This window comes from Budorcas taxicolor, chromosome 15 (assembly GCF_023091745.1).
Source record: "Budorcas taxicolor isolate Tak-1 chromosome 15, Takin1.1, whole genome shotgun sequence".
NCBI classification, from domain to species: Eukaryota; Metazoa; Chordata; class Mammalia; order Artiodactyla; family Bovidae; genus Budorcas; species Budorcas taxicolor.
Window position 1 is genome coordinate 37,960,887 of NC_068924.1, and position 21,220 is coordinate 37,982,106.

General features: G+C 42.3%; 1 protein-coding gene and 1 non-coding gene across 2 annotated transcripts in view; one reads left to right on the top strand and one right to left on the bottom strand.

The window, feature by feature from the left end:
• SPON1 (spondin 1) overlaps window positions 1–21,220 on the bottom strand; it is a 310,259-nt gene that overhangs the window by 61,301 nt on the left and 227,738 nt on the right. The gene's annotated exons all lie outside the window — the stretch shown is intronic.
• On the top strand, window positions 16,865–16,936 carry TRNAC-GCA (transfer RNA cysteine (anticodon GCA)). The gene has a single exon. It is a non-coding gene; the product is annotated as a tRNA-Cys (tRNA).

Genomic DNA, 21,220 nt, shown 5'->3' on the forward strand with positions numbered 1-21,220 from the left:
ATTCCCAGTTCTGAAGAAGGTTTCTGCTGATAGGCCATTCAACGTGCTATTAATGGACGAAGTCTTCATAGTCAAAGATCTCTGGATACCTGTCTTCTAGTTGTGGTCCAGGAAAATATTCACTCTCATTGCATCTTCCCGTATCTGGAGTCACACTATTACAATCATTGATCATGTATTGAGCTGTACATTTGATCAACAGCTTCAAGTCTAGTTATCATTGTTTCCATTGGAGGCTCAGTCATACACTTGGTAATAGAAGAGACAATAATCTTGTAAAACAGGTAAACTACAAACAACATAGTTATTAGCATTAGTGGAATTCTAAGTAAATATTTCAGCTGTGAGCCTCCCACACCAAACCAGTTTTTTAAAAAGACCATCAGGACTAGGGAATGGGTCACTTAAGGAGGAAATCTGATTTCTCATATGGTTCACCATGTGTGTTACATTAAAGGATTCATCAGGTATGAAAACGCAGCATTCAGTTTGAATTATGGAAGAGGTACCCCCCTGAGATGCTGCAAGGGTGCCAAGGGCCATGTGGTTTTGTAGCGCCGCTTTTCTCATCATAGAGATCTCAGAGTGCAGTAAACTAATAGCCTGGTTACTATCATTTGAAACTTAGTGAGTGAAAGTTGTTAATGCTTCACTATGGCCAATTCATCCTCCGATCCCAATGAAGACAAAAAATAGCTGCTAAATTGTCATACCAGTAGAATACACATGTCTTGACTCGTTGAGCTCACATCAATGTTAGATTGGCTAGAGTTACCTCTAATTGGCTACCTATATGACCTTGAGTTCACGGGAATCCCAGGCTACACCTTTCTATCAGGAATAGATAGAACAGGACTGAATTCTCTTCTAAAATAAACTTCCTAGAAGGTATCTAATCAGAGCCCTGGAGGGGGGAAATTCAACAAGGTAACCCAGAAGTACTAGACACAGGTAATTGGCCACAAACCCAACTGGATCATCTTTTAAAAGAAGCTGTTTGCCCTCTGTTTTCATTCCCTTCTTCATTTCCTGCTGCTTGGGAAGAAGTAACAACTAGAGCACCTGTCTTGGACCCAGATGTGGGAGCCACGTGCAGAGCTTGGTGGAAACAGACCACCAACGTTGTGTTACTCATCATTGTGACTGTTATGTGCAAGGGAAGGAAACTTCTATCTGATTTAAATCTGCGTATCTTTGGTCTCTTTATTACAACAGCTTAGGTTTTATCTTATGTGTGGACCCAAGATGACCATCAGTTTTCCACTGTTCCCATTACATAAGATGTGGGGGTCTGCTCCCCTCCTCTTGAATATAGGGATATTTGTGATGTCTTTGGCCAGTTTCTGAGCCCACGCCTTAAGAAACAGGCAGCTTCTACTTTCTGTCTTTTGGAACACTCTTTTGGAAACCCCTAACTAATCATATAAGAGGTTTGACTCCCTGAGACCACCACTCTGGAGGCCATGTGTAGGCACTGTAGTTGACAGTCTCAGGCTTCCAAAAACCCCTCCAAGGTCCCAGACATATGCAGGGTACCATCTTAGACTCTTTAGACCAGCCTATCTGTTGACTGAAAATTATGAATAACCTGATCAAGAGTACTCTGAGCAGAAGAAATTAGCCAGGTTGTTATGAGGAAGACAATATGTGGAACTACTATACTGACCTTGTGGCTATGAAGAGAGCCATTGGTGACACTTTAAAAATGGAATTATTTATAATAATCAAGATATGGAAGCAATCTAAGTGTCCATCAACAGATGAATGGACATGGTGTGGTTGTTGTTCAGTCGCCCAGTTGTGTCCGACTCTTTGTGACCCCATGGACGGCAGCACACCAGGCCTCTCTGTCCCTCACCATCTCCCAAAGTTTGCCCAAGTTCATGTCTACTGCACTGGTGATGCCATCCAGCCATCTCATCCTGACATCCTCTTTTCCTTCTGCCCTCCATCTTTCCCAGCATCAGTGACTTTTCCAAAGAGTCAGGTGTTGTATCAGAGAGCAAAATACTGGAGTTTCAGCTTTAGCATCAGTACATCCCATGAGAATTCACAGTTGATTTTCCTTCAGATTGAATGGTTTGATCTCCTTGCAGTCCAAGGGATTCTCAGGAGTCTTTTCCAGAACCACAGTTTGAAGGTATCAATTCTTTGGTGCTGCACCTTCTTTATGGTCCAGGTCTCAAAACCATGTGACCACTGGGAAGACCAAGCCTTGACTATACGGGCCTTTGTGAGCAGAGCAATGTCTTTGCTCTTCAACACACTGTCTAGGTTTGTCATAGCTTTCCTGCCAAGAAGCAAATGTCTTCTGATTTCATGGTTGCAGTCACCACCCGCAGTGAGTTTAGAGCCCAAGAAGAGGAAAATCTGTCACTACTGACACATTTCCCCCCTCTATTTGCCATGAAGTAATGGGGCTAGATGTCATAATCTTAGTTTTTTTTTTTTTTTAATATTTAGTTTTAAGCTGGCTCTTTCACTCTCCTCCTTCAGCCTCATCAAGAGGCTCTTTAGTTTCTCTTCACTTTCTGCCATTAGAGTGGCATCATCTGTGTATCTGAGGTTGTTGATGTTTCTCCTACCTATCTTGATTCCAGCATGCAACTTATCCAGCCTGGATTTCTCATGATGTGCTCACCGTATAGATTAAACAGAGTGACAGCAGACAGCCCTGCTGTACTCCTTTCTCAAACTTGCACCAATCAGTTGTTCATACAGGGTTCTAACTGTTGCTGCTTGACCTACATACAGTTTTCTCAGGAGACAGATAAGACAGTCTGGTATTCCCATCTCTTTAAGAGCTTGCCACAATTTACTATGATCCCCACAGCCAAAGATTTTGGCCTAGTAGATGAAACAGTGGTAGATGTTTTTCTGGAATTCCCTAGCTTTCTCTATGATCCAGCGAATCTTGGCAATTTGATTGCTGGTTCCTCTTCCTTTTCTAAACCCAGTTTAGATATATAGAAGTTCTTGGTTTGCGTCATGCTGAAGCCTAGCATGCAAGATTTTAGGCCAGACCTTACTAGCATGGAAGATGAGTGTGATTGTCCGATGCTAGCACATTCTTTAGTACTGTCCTTCTTGGGAATTAGGGTGAAGACTGACCTTTTCCAGTCTTGTGACCACTGCTGGGTCTTCCAGATTTGCTGACATATTGAATGCAGCACCTTGATGGCATCATCCTTCAGGGTTTTGAACAGTTCTACTGAAATTTTGTCGCACCCACTAGCTTTATTAACAGCTGTGCTTTCTAAGGCCAGTTTGACTTCGCTCTCCAGAATATCTGGCTCTGGGTGGCTGACCACACCATCATAGTAATCTGGTTCATTTAGATCTTTTTTGTACAATTCTTCCATGTATACTTTCCATCTTTTCTTGATCTCTTCAGCATCTACTTGGTCCCTACTGTTTTTTGTCTTTATTGTACCCATCTTTAGGCAAAATATTCCCTTGATATCTCCAATTTTCCAGAAAAGATCTCTAGTCTTTCCCCTTCTGTTGTTTTCTTCTAGTTTTATACACTGTTCGTTGAGGAAGGACTTCTTGTCTCTCCATGCTGTTCTTTGGAAATCTGCACTTAGTTGGATATATCTTTCCTTTTCTCCCTTGCTTTTTGCTTCTCTTCTTTCTTTAGCTATTTGTAAGGCCTCCTCAGATAACCACTTTGCCTTCTTGCTTTTCTTTTTCTTTGGGATGGTTTTATTCGCTGCCTCCTGTACACGTTATGGGCCTCCATCCATAGTTCTTCAGGCATACTACTTACTAGTTCTAATCCCTTGAATCTATTCATTACCTCAATGGCACCCCACTCCAGTACTCTTGCCTAGAAAATCCCATGGACAGAGGAGCCTGGTAGGCTGCGGTCCATGGGGTCGCTAAGAGTCGGACATGACTGAGCGACTTCACTTTCACTTTTCACTTTCATGCATTGGAGAAGGAAATGGCAACCCACTCCAGTGTTCTTGCCTGGCGAATCCCAGGGACGTGGGACCCTGGTGGGCTGCTGTCTATGGGGTCGCACAGGGTTGGACACAACTGAAGCGACTTAGCAGCAGCAGCAGCATGTTCATAGGGGATTTGATTTAAGTCGTATCTGGCTGGCACAGTGGTTTTCCCTGCTTTCTTTAGTTAAAACCTGAATTTTGTTGTGAGAAGCTGATGATCTGAGCCATAGTCAGGTTCAGGTCCTTTTTTTTTGCTGACTGTATACAGCTTCTCCATCTTCAGCTACAAAGAATGTAATCAATTTGATTTCAGTATTGGCCTTTTGGTGAAGTCCATGCGTAAAGTCATCTCTTGTGTTGTTGAAAAAGGGTATTTGCTATGACCGGTGCATTCTCTTGGTAGAATTCAGTCAGCCTTTGCCCTACTTCATTTTGTTCTCCAAGGCCAAACTTGCCTGTTTCTCCAGGTATCTCTTGATGTTCTACTTTTGCATTCCAATCCCCAACGATGAATAGAACTTTTTTTTTTTTGGTGTTAGTTCTAGGAGGTTTTCTAGGTCTTCATAGAACTGATCAGCTTCTTCAGTATTGGTGGTAGGGGCATAGACTTGGATTGCTGTGATGTTGAATGGCTTGCCTTGGAAATGAACCGAGATCATTCTGTCATTTTTGAGGTTGCACCCAAGTACTGCATTTCTGACTCTTGTTGACTATGAGGGCTACTCCATTTCTTCTATGGGATTCTTGCCCACAGTAGTAGATATAATGGTCATTTGAATTAAATTCACCCATTCCAGTCCATTTTAGTTCACTGGTTCCTAAGATGTTGATGTTTATTCTCACCATCTCTTGCTTGACCACATCCACCACATTCATGTTAAGTCCATGAATCAAGGTAAACTGGATGTGGTCAAGCAGGAGATGCGTGGTATGTGTATATATATATATATTCTCTCTCTCTCTCTATATATATATATGCTACATATATACCACTATATTTCAAAGAATCTGCCTGCAATGTGGGAGACCCTGGGTTGGGAAGATCCCCTGGAGAAGAGAATGGCTACCCACTCCAGTATTCTTGCCTCTAGGATTCCATGGACAGAGGAGCCTGGTGGGCTACAGTCTATGGGACTGCAAAGACTCAGACACGACTGAGCGACTAACACTTTCACATATACCACTATATATATATATTTATGAAGTTTTGCCATTTTCAATGACATGGGTGGGCTTGGAGGGTATTATGCTTAGTGAAATGTTAGAGAAAGACAAATACTATATGTCATCACTTATACGGAGAATCTAAAAAAATAAAACAAACTAGTGAATATAATAAAATAGAAACAGGTTCACAAATATAGACAACAAACTAGTGGTTACCAGTGGGAAGAGGGAAAGAGGAGGGGCAATAGAGGGGTAGGCGATTATAGGTACAAACTACTCTGTTGTACTACAAGGATATATTGTACAGTACAGGGAATATAGTCAAGATTTTATAATAACTATAAGGAGGGTACTGGCTTTAAAAATTGTGAATCGCTATGTTGAACACCTGGAACTTATATAATATCATAAATTAACTATACTGTAATTTTAAAAATGGCAGAGTGGAAAGATGTAAGTGTCCTAGTCTCTGATGACATTGATGAACCCCTGTTTTTCTACCTGTCTCCAGATTTCTCACTTAGTATGCTGTGCGTGTGTGCGCTCGGTCGTGTCTGACTCTTTGAAGCCCATGGACTGTAGCCCACCAGGCTCCTCTGCTCACGGAATTTTCTGAGCAAAAATACTGGAGTGGGGTACCATTTCCTATTTCAGGGGATCTTCCCGCCCCAGGGATCAAACCTGTGTCTCCTGCGTCTCCTGCATTGGTAGGCAGATTCTTTACCGCTAGTGCCACCTGGGAAGCCCCCTCACTTAGTGAGATACTACTCTGCTTATTTAACTTATATGCAGAGTACGTCATGAGAAACGCTGGGCTGGAAGAAACACAAGCTGGAATCAAGATTGCTGGGAGAAATATCAATAACCTCAGATATGCAGATGGCACCACCCTTATGGCAGAAAGTGAAGAGGAACTAAAAAGCCTCTTGATGAAAGTGAAAGAGGAGAGTGAAAAAGTTGGCTTAAACCTCAACATTCAGAAAACGAAGATCATGGCATCTGGTCCCATCACTTCATGGCAAATAGATGGGGAAACAGTAGAAACAGTGTCAGATTTATTTTTGGGGGCTCCAAAATCACTGCAGATGGTGACTGCAGCCATGACATTAAAAGATACTTACGCCTTGGAAGGAAAGTTATGACCAACCTAGATAGCATATTCAAAAGCAGAGACATTATTTTGCCGACTAAAGTCCGCCTAGTCAAGGCCATGGTTTTTCCAGTAGTCATGTATGGATGTGAGAGTTGGACTGTGAAGACGGCTGAGCACTGAAGAATTGATGCGTTTGAAGTGTGGTGTTGGAGAAGACTCTTGAGAGTCCCCTGGACTACAAGGAGATCCAACCAGTCCATTCTGAAGGAGATCAGCCCTGGTATTTCTTTGGAAGAAATGATGCTAAAGCTGAAACTCCAGTACTTTGGCCACCTCTTGCAAAGAGTTGACTCATTGGAAAAGACTCTGATGCTGGGAGGGATTGGGGGCAGGAGGAGAAGGGAACGACAGAGGATGAGATGGCTGGATGGCATCACAGACTCGATGGACGTGAGTCTGAGTGAACTCCGGGAGTTGGTGATGGACAGGGATGCCTGGTGTGCTGCGATTCATGGGGTTGCAAAGAGTCAGACATGACTGAGCGACTGAACTGAACTGATAGATCCATATTGTTTAAGCCACTCCCAGTTAAGTTTTGTTACTTATCGGTGATGGCATTCTAAAAAAACATATTCCCCCACATCCTAAATCCGAGAAGGAGTTTGTTACAGGGACAAGAGGATTTGGCTAGGCTTGAAACTATACTCTGACTTCTTTAATAAAATTGCCGGTTGGGAATGATGCAAGGGTTCAACCACCATGCCTGATTTATCCTGAGGTAGTCTTCTGAAGTTCTTAGAACTTCACGTACAACCTCCAGTTATTCCAGCCTGGTGATTGGCAGAGAAGATGGAATTCCATGGCATACCATCTCACCTGGGACCAGAGAGTGAAGGAGAAGCTGGACTCTACCCCCATGACTCCTGGATGGTAATGAAGGGAGTTCTTCCAGCATCTTCCTCAGTGTAAGGTTGGTCTGGCTAGGGATTGGGGCTCTAAAGGGAGAGGATTGGAGTTGACATTTCTTCCCTCAAGACAACATGGAAGACAAAGCTAAAACTCAAGGAAGAGCACAGAACCAAAACGTCAAAAAGATTAGCTTTAAGCCAAACTTTGGAATTCGTCATATTGAGAGGGGCCAGAGGCCATCTAGGAGAGAGGACTTGGGACTGGAAAATGCAATGAGGGATAGGCAAGCCAACACAGGTGAATCAGACACATGTTTGTGTGCTGTGTGCACATATGTGGCCAGCAGAATAGCTCAGGATAGCTGCTTGTGTTTGCTGACATCTGGGGCATGGGTGCATTGGGAGGCTCTCCTGAAAGTATCTGAGGTAACATCTGCTCCTAGGAAGCCTATTTATGTTCCAAAATCCAATCTAAACACAACCTGATCATGAAATCCTTGCAGATCCATCCAATGGGTCTGTGCTCTTCCAGAGTGTGGCTTATAACCTAATGATAGCATTTACTTCAATTTCCATTGCATTATAGCCAGTCAATTATTTGGCCATTTCCTCAACTGGATGGAAGGACTTCTGAAGGCAGGGATTATTCCTTAATTCTTCCCTCATAGCCTATGTCACAGTACTTTGTACTTAGAAAATGATTAATAAATTTCTTTTAATTACTATTGTCAACCTTTTGGCTTTGTGTGTGTGTGTGTGTGTTGACATATATAAACAGATTAGCAATGTTTTTTTAGTAGTACATTTTTTCTAAATGACAGAATAAACATAGAAATTCATCACCAAGGCACCAAGATAAATCTTAAGCAGAAGAGTTAAACATATTTAAGAAAAAAGAGGATAGGAAACAAGAGAGGGATTCGGAGGCTGAAAATTTCTCTGTCTTAGAAAACAGCTTCAGGCAAATGAATGCCCTCAGAAAACTTTATGGGCCTTTTTGTACAAAGTGATTTCTGATCATTTCCCTACAGTGTCTCTCTTATTTGGACACAGAGTTTCATTTATTAATCAAACATAATTGGGCTTCATTTCAGAAAGATGAACAAAGCCTGTTTTGTGGTCCTATTCAAAAGCTGGGTTTAGTCTGGGTCAGAGTGTTTGTCAGCGTCTGTTTCCAGGCCCTGAGGGGTTGGATGCTGCAGCAGGACAATTGGGGCTCCGTTGGTCAATTTCCTACTCCCCAGAGCCCTTGAAAGGGCCTCTCCTCGGCTTTGGAGCCCGTGTTCACTGACTCTGAATATAAGGCCTGCACCTCCACACCCACTCAGCACGCAGAGTCCAGCTGGCCCCGTATCAACTATGTCATTTCCCACAGCACTGGCCCTTCTTCTACTGAGCTGGCCTTAAACCCCAGCTCAGATACCCAGGGACCAGGGCTGGTATTTTGTTTTGTTTTAAAAAACCTTCAGTGCTTATGGGTTGCTTCTGAAAATACTGAAGAGACTCTGAAAAATAGCCCATGCAAATATAGTTTGGAAGAAAAGAGAAAGGAGACAATATTAGAAAAGAGAACATGTTATATCTTCTAATTATTGAGGACGGGCACTGTGCTATGAACTTTACATATATTATCTGTAATCCTAAAAGCAACCTGAGAGTTGAGTAACCTGACACCTACTTACAGGGAAAATGACGTCAGAAGTTAAGTTAGAGGGACAAACAAAGAGCTAAATTAGTGGTGAAAGCTGATGAGAGTTCAGGTCTGATCTTACATGTGAAATACAAAAAGATCAAACTACTTACACAGGAATACTATGCCTAATTACAAGCTAATTGACTAAAAGACTCAGTGTGTGCGTGTGTGTTAGTTGCTCAGTCATGGTTGACGCTTTGTGACCCCATGGACTGTAGCTCACCAGGCTCCTCTGACCATGGAATCTCCAGGAAAGAATACTGGAGTGGGTTGCCATTCCCTTCTGCAGGGGCTCTTCCCAACCCAGGGATGGAACCAGGTCTCCCGCATGGCAGGCACAGTCTTTATCATCTGAGCCACCTGGGAAGCCCACAAGCCTCAATATTTTGGTGATATTTTAGAACGCAAGTATGAAATACCCCAAGTGAAATAATGAGGTAGGAAACTCTATTAAATCAGTAACAGAGAAGGAAATTTCAAAAAAAATTTCACAATACCCCCCAAAAGCATGGCAACCAGACTTAATGAATTCCTTTAAACTCCTAAAGAACAGATAATTTACAAGCTGTGCTAACTGTATCAAAACACTGATGAATCTGGACTTGAGCTAATGTATTCTACTTGATTAATTTGATCTTAAGGTTACTCTAGGGATGCAGGAAAAAAATCAGTAGAAGAAAATCTATTAACATTAGATAATACAACTCATCTCAATATATATCCAAAGAGAGACTGACAAAACCTTTATTTTGAGTAAAATAAAATCACTACCTTAACTTGATAAGCATACCTATTTAAAATCATGAACCAGTAATGGAATGATACTAAAAGCTTTTCTTTCAAAGATAGGCCCAAATCAAGAATACTACTACCATGAAAAGTAATTAGACCAATTGCAAAAATTATAAAGAACAATAACTGCTGGAAAAGAAGAGAAAAATATTTATAAAGACTTTGCTGTAGACTTGGAACTAAATAAAGTTTAGAAAGGGGACAGATTTGGTTTTCAAATAAAAAATCAGTAGCATTATTATATGCAATATATTACTATATACTCTGTACACTGCATTATTATACACAAGCAGTAAACAGCTAGAAATCATACGTGTACAGTGATATAGAATATAAGATGCTAAGAATGCATGCAATGACTTAAGCACAAAGACAACGCAATTTAAATCAAAATCACTACTTTTCTCAGACTTTGGCAAAATGATTTTACCACTTTTTAGGCAAATAAAATGGAAAGAATGTGAGAGGATATTTTGAGAATGAAGACCTCTAATTGGAGATGACTAGCACTATAAATGCTATCTATATTACAAAGGAAAAAAAACCTATGTATTTCTGACAATTTGATATATGATGAATTAAGGCAGAAGTTATTTAAATATCATTTATATCTAAACATGTACAAAATATGCTCAAATGAGTAAGAGCCAATATTTATTTTTTAATCCATAGAACAACCAAATGAAAGAAGACCCAAGGTTGCAACAGCTCTTGGGAACTATAAAAAATGAACTATGAAGACCTTTCAAAGGCTTGAAGCAACAGGAGAAATACCAGTGGAAGAGATCAAAAGATTCAACTGATTAATGTTTAACATATTTTAATCATAAAGATACAAGAAATGAAAGAAAAAGAGCATATTGAGAAAATATTTGCTTCAAAATAGTGCAATCAGAAACATATAAGGAACTCGCTAAAATCAACATGAGCATGTTTATTTCCAGAAAAGTCATGGGTCGGAGGATAGTCAATGCAGCATTATTTCTAAGAGTATAAAGTAAAAAGTTGTTTGAAGTAATGGAAGACTTGAGTAAATTAGAATCAATCAACTTAAAATTTTTTCACTTAAAATGGTAACTATAAAAGATATATCTTGCATGGTGGAAAAATACTTATGGTCTGGTGTTAAGTGAAGAGAGGAAATAGAAAATGGTGTGTGCAACATGACTGCAACTTCATAAAAACAAGGATGAATGTGCTCCAGACCTGGAAAGGAGTTCATAAAAATGAACACAGCTGTTACAGGACTGGTTTGGGGGTGAGTTTTGAGTTGTAAACTCAAATGACAACTGGGATAAGGCAGATGAAGATAATAGACAAAATACAAAGTGATAGGAACGACGGTGAACTGAAAAGAGGCTCAGTCAAAGGCATTCAGAGGAAAAAAAAAGCAACCAAAACTGAAACACAAAACACTTAGACACTTAGATTTTAAGGGACCTCTTTGATTGCAGCAAAATGTGTGGGGCCCAGGGCCACAGCTCTTCCAGCCAGACTGCATGGAGACCTCTCCCTCAGAGGTGCTCATGGAGGAGTTTGAAAGCCCTGAACAACAGGAAGCTGCAGAAGGATATTACGTGGGAAAATGACTCAGACAGATTAGTAGGGTCACACTATGCATATTTCAGTTCAGTTCAGTCGCTTAGTCGTGTCTGACTCTTCACGACCCCATGAATTGCAGCACGCCAGGCCTCCCTGTCCATCACCAACTCCCGGAGTTCACTCAGACTCACATCCATCGAGTCCGTGATGCCATCCAGCCATCTCATCCTCGGTCGTCCCCTTCTCCTCCTGCCCCCAATCCCTCCCAGCGTCAGAGTCTTTTCCAATGAGTCAACTCTTCGCATGAGGTGGCCAAAGTACTGGACTTTCTTTAGCATATTTAAGAGACCATTATTGTCTGTGAGCCTTCAGCTCGGGACGACTGTACAAAATTTCTGTTGATGTTCTTGTAATCATTATTTTTACAGAAAAGAAATTCAGATCCAAACAGAAGCACTTAAAGGAAGTCATGATCTTTGTTAACACAGAGTTCCTTGAATTGGTTATAGATTGTGGCTCTGGCTCTGTATCTTTGAATTCCTTCTGAATAGAGCTGTTTGGGAAAATGCCAAGCTGCTATCTAGTGGTGAGTTACAAAGGTACGCCTCCATCCATCAAATATTAATCAAGCTCCCACTGTATGCCAAGCCCCAGAGGAAGACAGAGGAAGAAAGAAATCAGACCCGGACTCTGTTTCCCATGAGTGTAAAGACTGGTCCAAGCTTCAGACGCACATCATTATTCCATGTGCCTCAGTCAGCACATAGGCAAACAACTGTGAGAATAGGGCTGATTGCTGAGAATGCAGAAAGAATAGCGCTCCAAAGGCAAAATTCGAACCGAGTCTTTAAACAAGAGTACAGACCTACCCGGCAGAGAGGAGAGAAGGGAGAAAAATCCTGGCAGAGGTCACAGAAGGGAGTCTTGACAAAGGAAGAGAAAGGAACCTTGCCAGGAGTGACTGGGCGATAAGTGTGCCCTGGGGGGATGTCGAAGAGGTAGATAGGATACAGAACACTGAGGATTTGCCTAATTTTATCCTCTAAAGTGTTAGTCCCTCAGTTGTGTCTGACTTTCTGTGACCCCACGAACTGTAGCCTGCCAGGCTCCTTTGGGAAATCCATGGGGTTCCCCAGGCAAGAATACTGGAGCAGGTTTCCATTTCCCTCCCCAGGGATCTTCCTGATCCAGAGATTAAACCTGGGTCTCCTGCATTGCAGGTAGCTTCTAGGCTTTTCAAACTTTGTTTCTAATTCACAAGACTCTTTGTTGAAAGTCCTACTTGGAAATGAAGTCTACCTTGCAGAACAGATGAAAGAAGAACTCTGATAGAGCAGAAGACTTGGGACCAAGAACCACATCCCTGCCTCTCAGACCCCCAAGCCTTAACTTGATGCCCCACAAAGCAATTATAAAATCACAGCTGTAGACCATAGGAGTCACACAAGAATTTCAGACAGGGAATGACTCAATCAGATTGGGCAGGGTTGAGCTATGAGAAATTTAACACACTGCTATCATACTGAAGATAAGCCCTTGGCAGTAACAACCCTGGATTTCTGATTTCATTGTCTTTGTACCTGAGCTGCTAAGCATTATGGATTTTGGGCTTCTTTGCTATATTGCTGGAATGACTGCTCCAATTTTGAAAAGTGGAGAGGAAAAGTCCTCTATATTAATGCCTCATTGATGCCAGGGACTCAAAAGTAATGTGTTGCTGGACATTGCACATTCTGGCCAATCTTTTCTTTTTTATAAAAATCTCTGGGCTGAGGTAGTGAATTTCACATTCATTCTTAGAATCTGGGCAACAAGGGAGCTGAACATCACTTTCTTCCTCAGCCCTCTCTGAGGTGTGAATCTCTTCTTTGAGCCAGTGGGCACTCTAAAATGACCTGGGTTTATGTTGGCTGGGAGCAGGCTTAGGAGTTTACAAATTTGTTTTCTTTAAAAACTCAAATTCTCCATCTGCTGCCTCCATTCTGGGTGACTGTGAGTGACTGGGTGTCTGGCACAGTGCTTTTTGGACTGGACATCTGGATGTATGGTCATCATCTCTTAAGGACATTTACATCACACGTTTCTCTTTCAGAGGATAAAATATGACGATGCCTTTCAATAAAGCAGGTGCTGCTGCTTCTTGCCAAATCCTGCCTTGGGTATTAAAAGCAGCCCAACTAACGGCAAGACCCAGCAAGTGCCAGCAGCTATGTGCCTGTATGTGGGGGGTGATAGAGCCAAAGCAAATATCTTGCTGGAGAGGTGATTAGGTGATATTAAATGTCAAGCTCTCAATGAATTACTCTCAGAAGTTTCATAAAAGAGAAGCATGGTCTTGTCTCCACTGCTGCTGTGTCAAACAAAAACATTTTTTGGTCTTCTTCTCTTGCGGAGATATATAACCACTACCTTCTGATTTTGGATTCATTCTAAGGAGTCAGAGAACAACCTCCTAATCAGGAGTTCATGGGCCCTGGCGGAGTGAATGAGGAGAGTTTCCGGGTAGTTTGTCTCCTGTAGTCTGGCATTTATCTTTTTGCTGTGCTGAAGGGTAGATTGAGGCTGATTAGAGACACTTAGCATGAACACAGCAGAGAGTGACGGCCCCGCAGCGTCCAGATGAGTCAGTAGAGAGCAGTGCCAACACCTCTGCTTGACTCTGCCCGGTGTAATCAGTGATATGGCGGAGCCCACAGTGAGATGGCCTTGAAACTTGCATTAAAGGAAAGATTACCCTCTGAGAGCTGAATGAGTCAAATAATCGATGATATTAGCCACCTGCAGAAATCGTGGTGAAAGATGGATGTTTCCCTAAGGGTTAAGCAGGAAGAACAGGATCCCGCATGATTGAAAGTCAAAGAAACTGAAGGCTAATCAGTGAGTTTGGCTCAAAAGGGAGAATAGATTAGCCAAGGGCCGTGGGGGAAGTTGTGGGGGCGGGGGCCGCTGCATCAACTTGACAAACAGTCCTGGAGACGGACCTCAGTACAGTGTGCTCCAGCCTGGGCAAGCATGCACCCGGCTCTGGGGGCGTGAGAATCCTCACCACTAGACGATGTCATCCCCCTCCTTTCCCACCCTTCTTCCTTATTTTCATTCACTACAGAGGCTCTGAGCACAGCTCTGGCCCACATACTGCCTAGGCATGAGAAAAGTCCTTGTGCTCATGGAAGCTGCACAAAACAATAAACCAAGGTACAACATCATTTCAGAGAGTAATATGCACTCAGAAGAAAATCTAAAAGGTGCCTAGGGAAAGGGAGAGAAGGACTTTCTGAAGAAAGGACGTGAGGCAAATGGCTTCCCAAGCCTCACCCTGTCTGAATGACGGAGGCTTGGAGACTTCCTCCCTCCCTTTGCTGGGAGGCACGCTGATGACAGAGGCTGCTGTGCAGGTCCTCACATCCCGAGAAAAGGATGCTCCAGAGAGCAGATGGGAGTGCTGGCTTGCTGGCTAGAGAATTCCCTCACTGTGAATGGAAAATCTACATCTGGTGCAGGCATGAGGCTTCGAGGAGGCTGGGCTGCCTGACACACAGCAGACACTCAGTCAATGTCATTTATGATCATTCCCATTGCATGATGTTCTGAGAGCCCTCCGACACCCCAATGGGTGTCTCTTCATTGATTGACATTTGTGAATGAATGATATCTTTGCCTCATGCTTGATTCCTGTACTGTTCAATTAGAGCTCTCAATTTAGGATTATTCCATATTAGAATCTAATCTTGCGAGAAAATCACATTTAAGGGAAATTCATTCCATTTAAGCTATCTTTTCAAACAAATCAATCCAATGAAGAATTTATCCATTTTGTAGGTGGAGGAATAATCTTGTAGCTTAATTATAAGAAAATGAGCTAAACATATTAGAAAAAATAGTTTCTCTATTATCTCATTATCTGTGTTCCCAGTGAATTTGTTGTTTCTCCTTTATTAGAATTCATTACGTGATAGTCACCTACTAATGAAGCCATAACTTAATACTGGGTATATTAGATTTTGTCCTTATAATAATAATCATTTCTTAAATCCTTATATGTATTTACTCAATTGTATATATATCATTTAAAATTCAAACTAATGGATGGAGTTGGTAGTTTTATGATCCCCATTTGATAGATGAGGAAATTGAGACTTCAAAAAGGTGGGTAACTTCTCAGAGGTGCCAAAGCCAGAGAGTAAGTGGCCATGAGGGATTCAAACACAGATTTGTTTCATTTCAGACCCCACACTCTCAGCCACCATCCTGTAGAGTACCCTCTTTTAGAATCTGGGAACACTACAGATTTCCATGAATCCTTCATATAACTTTAAAGCAAATCACCAGAAGTGAGAATAAAAAATCAGCCAAAAGATCTTTTTCATAAAGACTTTTCAAATACATGAAGTCAAGAGTAAAACCTCATAGAAGTTATTAAATGGATGCTAAAAATGTTTTCTTTTTTATGGCTTTGATGGAAAGGAAATGACTATAGCTCCAATTTTACACCTTTTCTTCCTTCTTCCCTTCCTTTCACAAACATCAAATATTGGCAAATTCCCAAGATGCAAAACACTATGCAAGGCGCTGAGGTCTTAAAAATTAATAATGCAAAGTCTCAGGTCTCAAAGAGCTAATATTCTAGTGCACAAGGAAAGTTATACCCTTGAGTGTGCTATTAATTTGAGATAAGCATGGAGCCATACATGGGCTTAGGGGAGGAACATGTAAGACTAGGGGTGTGGATGGAGCATGGATGACTTCCTGGAAGTGATGGTTCTTGAGCTGTGTCTTGAAGATGCTAACTGTGTAATGCGAGGCGGGGGAAAGAATTCAAGGAAAAGAGAGCAGTGTGTGCAAAGGCACAGGGGCGGCAAGCTGTTGCAGGATGAGTTGTAAGCAGCTTGGAGGCTGGTGCACGGGGCACATGTGGTGACTGGGAGGGAATGAGGCTTGAGATGTGCATAGGACAGACCAGGGAGAGACATGTAAGCAAGTTCAGGGACCTTAGGTTTTATGCTGTACGCCAGAGATTCTCCACAGGGAACTCAAACACTCCAGAGTGATGAGGTTAGCAGCATTGAAGGTGGGGGAGTCAGCTTACTATGGACATGATGACAATCACCCAGAACCTAGCTGAGTAAATGGACCTCAAAATCCTGCATGCATGTGAGCAAACGCACCAGCAGGACAAAAAGGTGAACAATCACTGCTGAGAATAATGGGAAAGCAGCGGTGAATTTAAGCAAAAGAGTGACACGATCAAAATTGTGTTTAGAGAGCCCTTTTTAGGGCTTCCCTGGTGGACCAGTGGTTAAGACTTCACCTTCCAATGCAAGGGATGAAAGTTCAATCCTTGGCTGGGGAGCTAAGATCTCACATGCCTGGCAGCCAAAAAACAAAACACGAAACAAGCAATATTGTAACAAAGTCAATGAAGACTTTAAAAACGGTCCACATTAAAAAATTTCAAAAAAAAAAAAAAGCTCTTTCTAGCAGAAGTATGGAACATGACTTATAAGGGCTCAGAGTGGGGCAAGGGGAGCATGAGAAGAGGCAGGAAGTGAGGATGGAGGAAGGGGAGAAGCTGGGAGGTTATTGCAATAGTCCAGGCAAGAGGTGATGAGGCCCTAATCAGGGAAGAGGCAGAGGAGAGGGAGAGATGGATCCAAGAAATAGTTCAGGATTTAGAACTATTGTTTAGAACCTGTCCCAAGGTTCAGGGAAGGTAGAGACTTCCCTGGTGGCTTAGATGGTAAAGCGTCTGCCTGCAATGCGGGAGACCCAGGTTCAATCCCTGGGTTGGGAAGATCCCCTGGAGAAGGAAATGGCAACCCACTCCAGTACTGTTGCCTGGAACATTCCATGCACTGAGAAGCCTGGTAGGCTACAGTCCATGGGGTGGCAAAGAGCTGGACATGACTGAGCAACTTCGCTTTGCTTCATGTCCCAAGGTTGTCAGCTATTGTGGGTGTGAAGGACAGGAGGGGGTTTGAATTGACCACTTGATATCTGGATTGAACACCTGGGTGGGGCAGTGCTATTATGAAGGAAATTTTTGTATAGAGCAGAGTAACTGTGAAGACATTGGGGGGACAAAGTTATCCTGCCTGCCCTGAGAGGTATATGGAAAGCTAGCACCTATATGCCTCCCTAACGTATCTAAATGGACTGAATATTTTCACCTAATTGTTACCTTCAGATCAAGCTTATGCACTATTTATTTCTGGATCACACATGCCCAGCCCTGGGCTGACACTTCGGTTCATAGTAAATTTGTATAAAAGGAACCCTTCCTTCCCCCCTTCACTACCCTAACAAAGTAGTGGATTTTGTTATGAGTTTTTGTGCTGGAAGAGTCATTACTGATATCAGTGAGATATTCGATTAAGTGTGAAAACTGAAACAAAATTCACTGAAGTCCTGAGACCAATTTTAGCTGGATTCTTTGTTGCCTTTTGGAAATCTCTTTATTGCCTTGCTTGTGACAGTTTTACAACTAAAACAGAGCATCTTTTCTCCTTCAAGTTTCAGCTTTCAAAAGAAGTGAAAAAAGGCAAATGTAGCAAGTAACCAAATAAATAATTTCATTTCAAAACAGGCTTTGTGTACACAAAGTTACATAAAGTAGCTTTAAAAAACAGATGCCTTTAAATGGAGACTTGACATAGCTGCCTCTGTGCCGAGGAGCGCTAGAGCTGTAGCATGCCCACCTTGTGAAGCCGTGCCCAGGAGTGTGCTGGGGCCCCTTCCAAGAACACCAGCATGGAAGATACCACCTTTATGCAAAGCCATGTGTATGGGGACTTGATTAGGCAAGACTCGATTTCAATCTTGCAGACATCCACAAAGCACCTATCACGCTTGTTATTCAGTTACTAAGTTGTGTCTGACTCTTTGTGACCCCATGGACTGCAGTATGCCAGGCCTCCCTGTCCCTATCTCCTGGAATTTGCCAAGTGAGAGTTGGACCATAGAGAAGGCAGAGTGCCAAAGAATTGATGCTTTTGAATTGTGGTGCTGGAGAAGACTCTTCATAATCCCTTGGACAGCAAGGAGATCAAACCAATCAATCTTACAGGAAATCAACCCTGAATATTCATTGGAAGGACTGAAGCTGAAGCTCCAATACTTTGGCCACCTGATTTGAACAGCTGACTCATTGGAAAAGACCCTGATGCTGGGAAAGACTGAAGGCAGATGGAGAAGAGGGCAACAGAGGATGAGATGGTTGAATGGCATCACCAATTCAATGGACATGAACTTGGGGAAACCTATCATGCTAGATCCTGGTCTATTAGCTTTCATACGTATCATCTTTAAAACAAATCTGTTAACATTTATCCAACTTATAAAGCCTCAGTATTACAATAGTATGAAGTACAATGGAATTTTGTACAATAGAATATTGCTCAGCCATAAACATGACTGAGCGACTTCACTTTTACTTTTCTCTTTCATGCATTGGAGAAGGAAATGGCAATCCACTCCAGTGTTCTTGCCTGGAGAATCCCAGGGATGGGGGAGCCTGTTGGGCTGCCATCTATGGGGTCACACAGAGTTGGACACGACTGAAGTGGCTTAGCACAGCAGCAGCAGCCATAAAAAGAAAGAAAGAATGCAATTTGCAGCAACATGGATGGCCCTCGAGATTACCATACTATTGGGAAGCTGTTGAAACCACCCACCCCTGGGCAGGTCCCCTTGCTTGAGGTGTCTCACAACAGGAGGTCCCAGTAAGGAACATGGTGCTGCCACCAAAAACCAACCAGGAGAATTTGGGAGAGGCCAAGAGAGGGAGATGACCAACCTTCCTGAGTCCTTCTTGTTGAAATCCACCATGGCTAAGAGATACATGCACCATCAGGAAGGACCCCGAGGCAGAGTATGGGCCAAGAAAGATGACTGGCCAGAGACAAGCTGGGAACTAATTCCATCATCAGCACCTGAGACTGTGAGCCACGTGGCAGAGTAGTTCTCCTGAGTTCCCTTACTCCCTGCTCTCCACCAAGGTGCCCCTTCCCAACAGAGTCTCTTGCTTTCTCAGCACGTGTGTCTCCCCAGACGGTTCATTTCCAAGTGTTGGACAAGAGCCCACACTTGGGCCCTGGAAGGGGTCCCCTTTCCTGCAACAATACTAAGTAAGGTAATCCAGACAGAGAAAAGCAAATATCATATGATATCACTTACACATAGACTCTAAAACAATGATACAAATGAACTTATTTACAAGATAGAAATAGACCCACAGACATAGAAAATAAATTCATGGTTAACAAAGAGGAGAGGAAAGGCATAAATTATGAGTTTGGGATTAACAGATACACACTATTACATATAAAATAAACAACAAGGACCTACTATATAGCACAGAGAACTTATTCAGTATCTTGTAATAACTTATAATGGAAAAGACCCTAAAAAAGCATATATGTATACATAAACTGAATCAATCTGCTGATACTTGAAACCCTATAAATAAAACTATACTTCAATAAAAATAGAATAAAACCGCATGGAGTAAACACATTAGGTAAGCACCCACCTGTGGTTCCAGCTTCAAAGTGAGAGCTGTCTAGAGCCAAGAGGTTTTTAAACCCAGTCATCTGCATTTTTACTTTCCTTCCTTCCACTCAGCTCAGTGATTTTCAAACTTGAATGTGCTCAAGAACTCAAGGTCATACACATAAAACCACATATTCTGTACTTAATAGGTGATTTCAGGGACTTGAAGGACAATTATGACTATGTGTGATTTTTTTACTTTATGCACCAATTTTAGAGTCTGACCTTCACCCATGCAGGGATGCTCCTGTCATCATTCTAGCTTTCTGCAGGGTGGCATGGGAAGTTAATTAAACAGTTGCTTAAACTCCATTTTTAAGCAGAATTGGAAGGCTAGGAGCCTTGTGATGTTAGTTTGGAGAAAACATCACCTATCCCCACAAAGGGAGACTGCGCTCTCAACGTAGGGGGCACCAGTTTGATCCCTGGTCAGGGAACAAAGATCCTGAATCCTGCATGGATGTTGCAGCCAAAAACCAACCAACCAACCAGAAAATCAACCCAAATCCTTAAATCCTTCTTCTGGGTAACATTCTTCAATGCTGGCCACACGCACACTGCCCTTTCTACTGCCTCTGTATGCCGTTGACTCTGACTTCAGAGCCCGCTAAAACCTGCAAGTTATTTTTATGCCCAAGACTGCTCTCTGATCTTGTAATCTGTGCTCTTGTTCTGGGGCCCAAGTGTGGGCCTGAGGTCTCACCCTCAACCACAAAGCATTATAATCATGAACTGATCGACCTGCACTATGAAGAAACCCATGGTATCACAGTGTGTTTGATTGTGGGCTTGGGCTGTATTATCTTTAATGATTCCTGCTTTTGTCCTTTGACTTCAGGCTTTTTCCACTCACTTTTGTCTTCACTATTAATAGCCCACAGTCTTTTAACTCATAAATAACTTTCATCTCATTAGAGAGCTGAAAGTCTGACATTTTTATCACAAGGTATCTTCAGACTTACTTGTGATCAAAAAGAAATGACTTCATTAAGTGCTCTGCCAAGCTGATTGATCAGGAACAGCCAGTTTTTGAACTTTGTACGGCATCTATTAGAAGTGCAATTTAGCACTTGAATATAAATTTTTATATTTGCGTCATTTTAAAGAGGGCAGAGTACATACTTTAGAGGAAAGCATTTTTTCTAGCTACTTAGCAGCAGCATGTGGTGAAGCAGCTAAGTCAAATGACAACACGTACAGCAAGCATCATTAATCTCCACCCCTCTTGTTCACCACGGAAGACATTTAAATGCCTCAGTGCCTTGGCTGACAAGGGCCATGATGTAAACATTTCACGTAGACTGTGCCCTCTAGTGTTTTCAAGGATTCAGACATGCTTTCCTGTCTTTTGTCATTCACTGCTGCTGCTGCTAAGTCACTTCAGTCGTGTCCAACTCTGTGTGACCCCATGACGGCAGCCCACCAGGCTCCCCCGTCCCTGGGATTCTCCAGGCAAGAACACTGGAGTGGGTTGCCATTTCCTTCTCCAATGCATGAAAGTGAAAAGTGAAAGTGAAGTTGCTCAGTC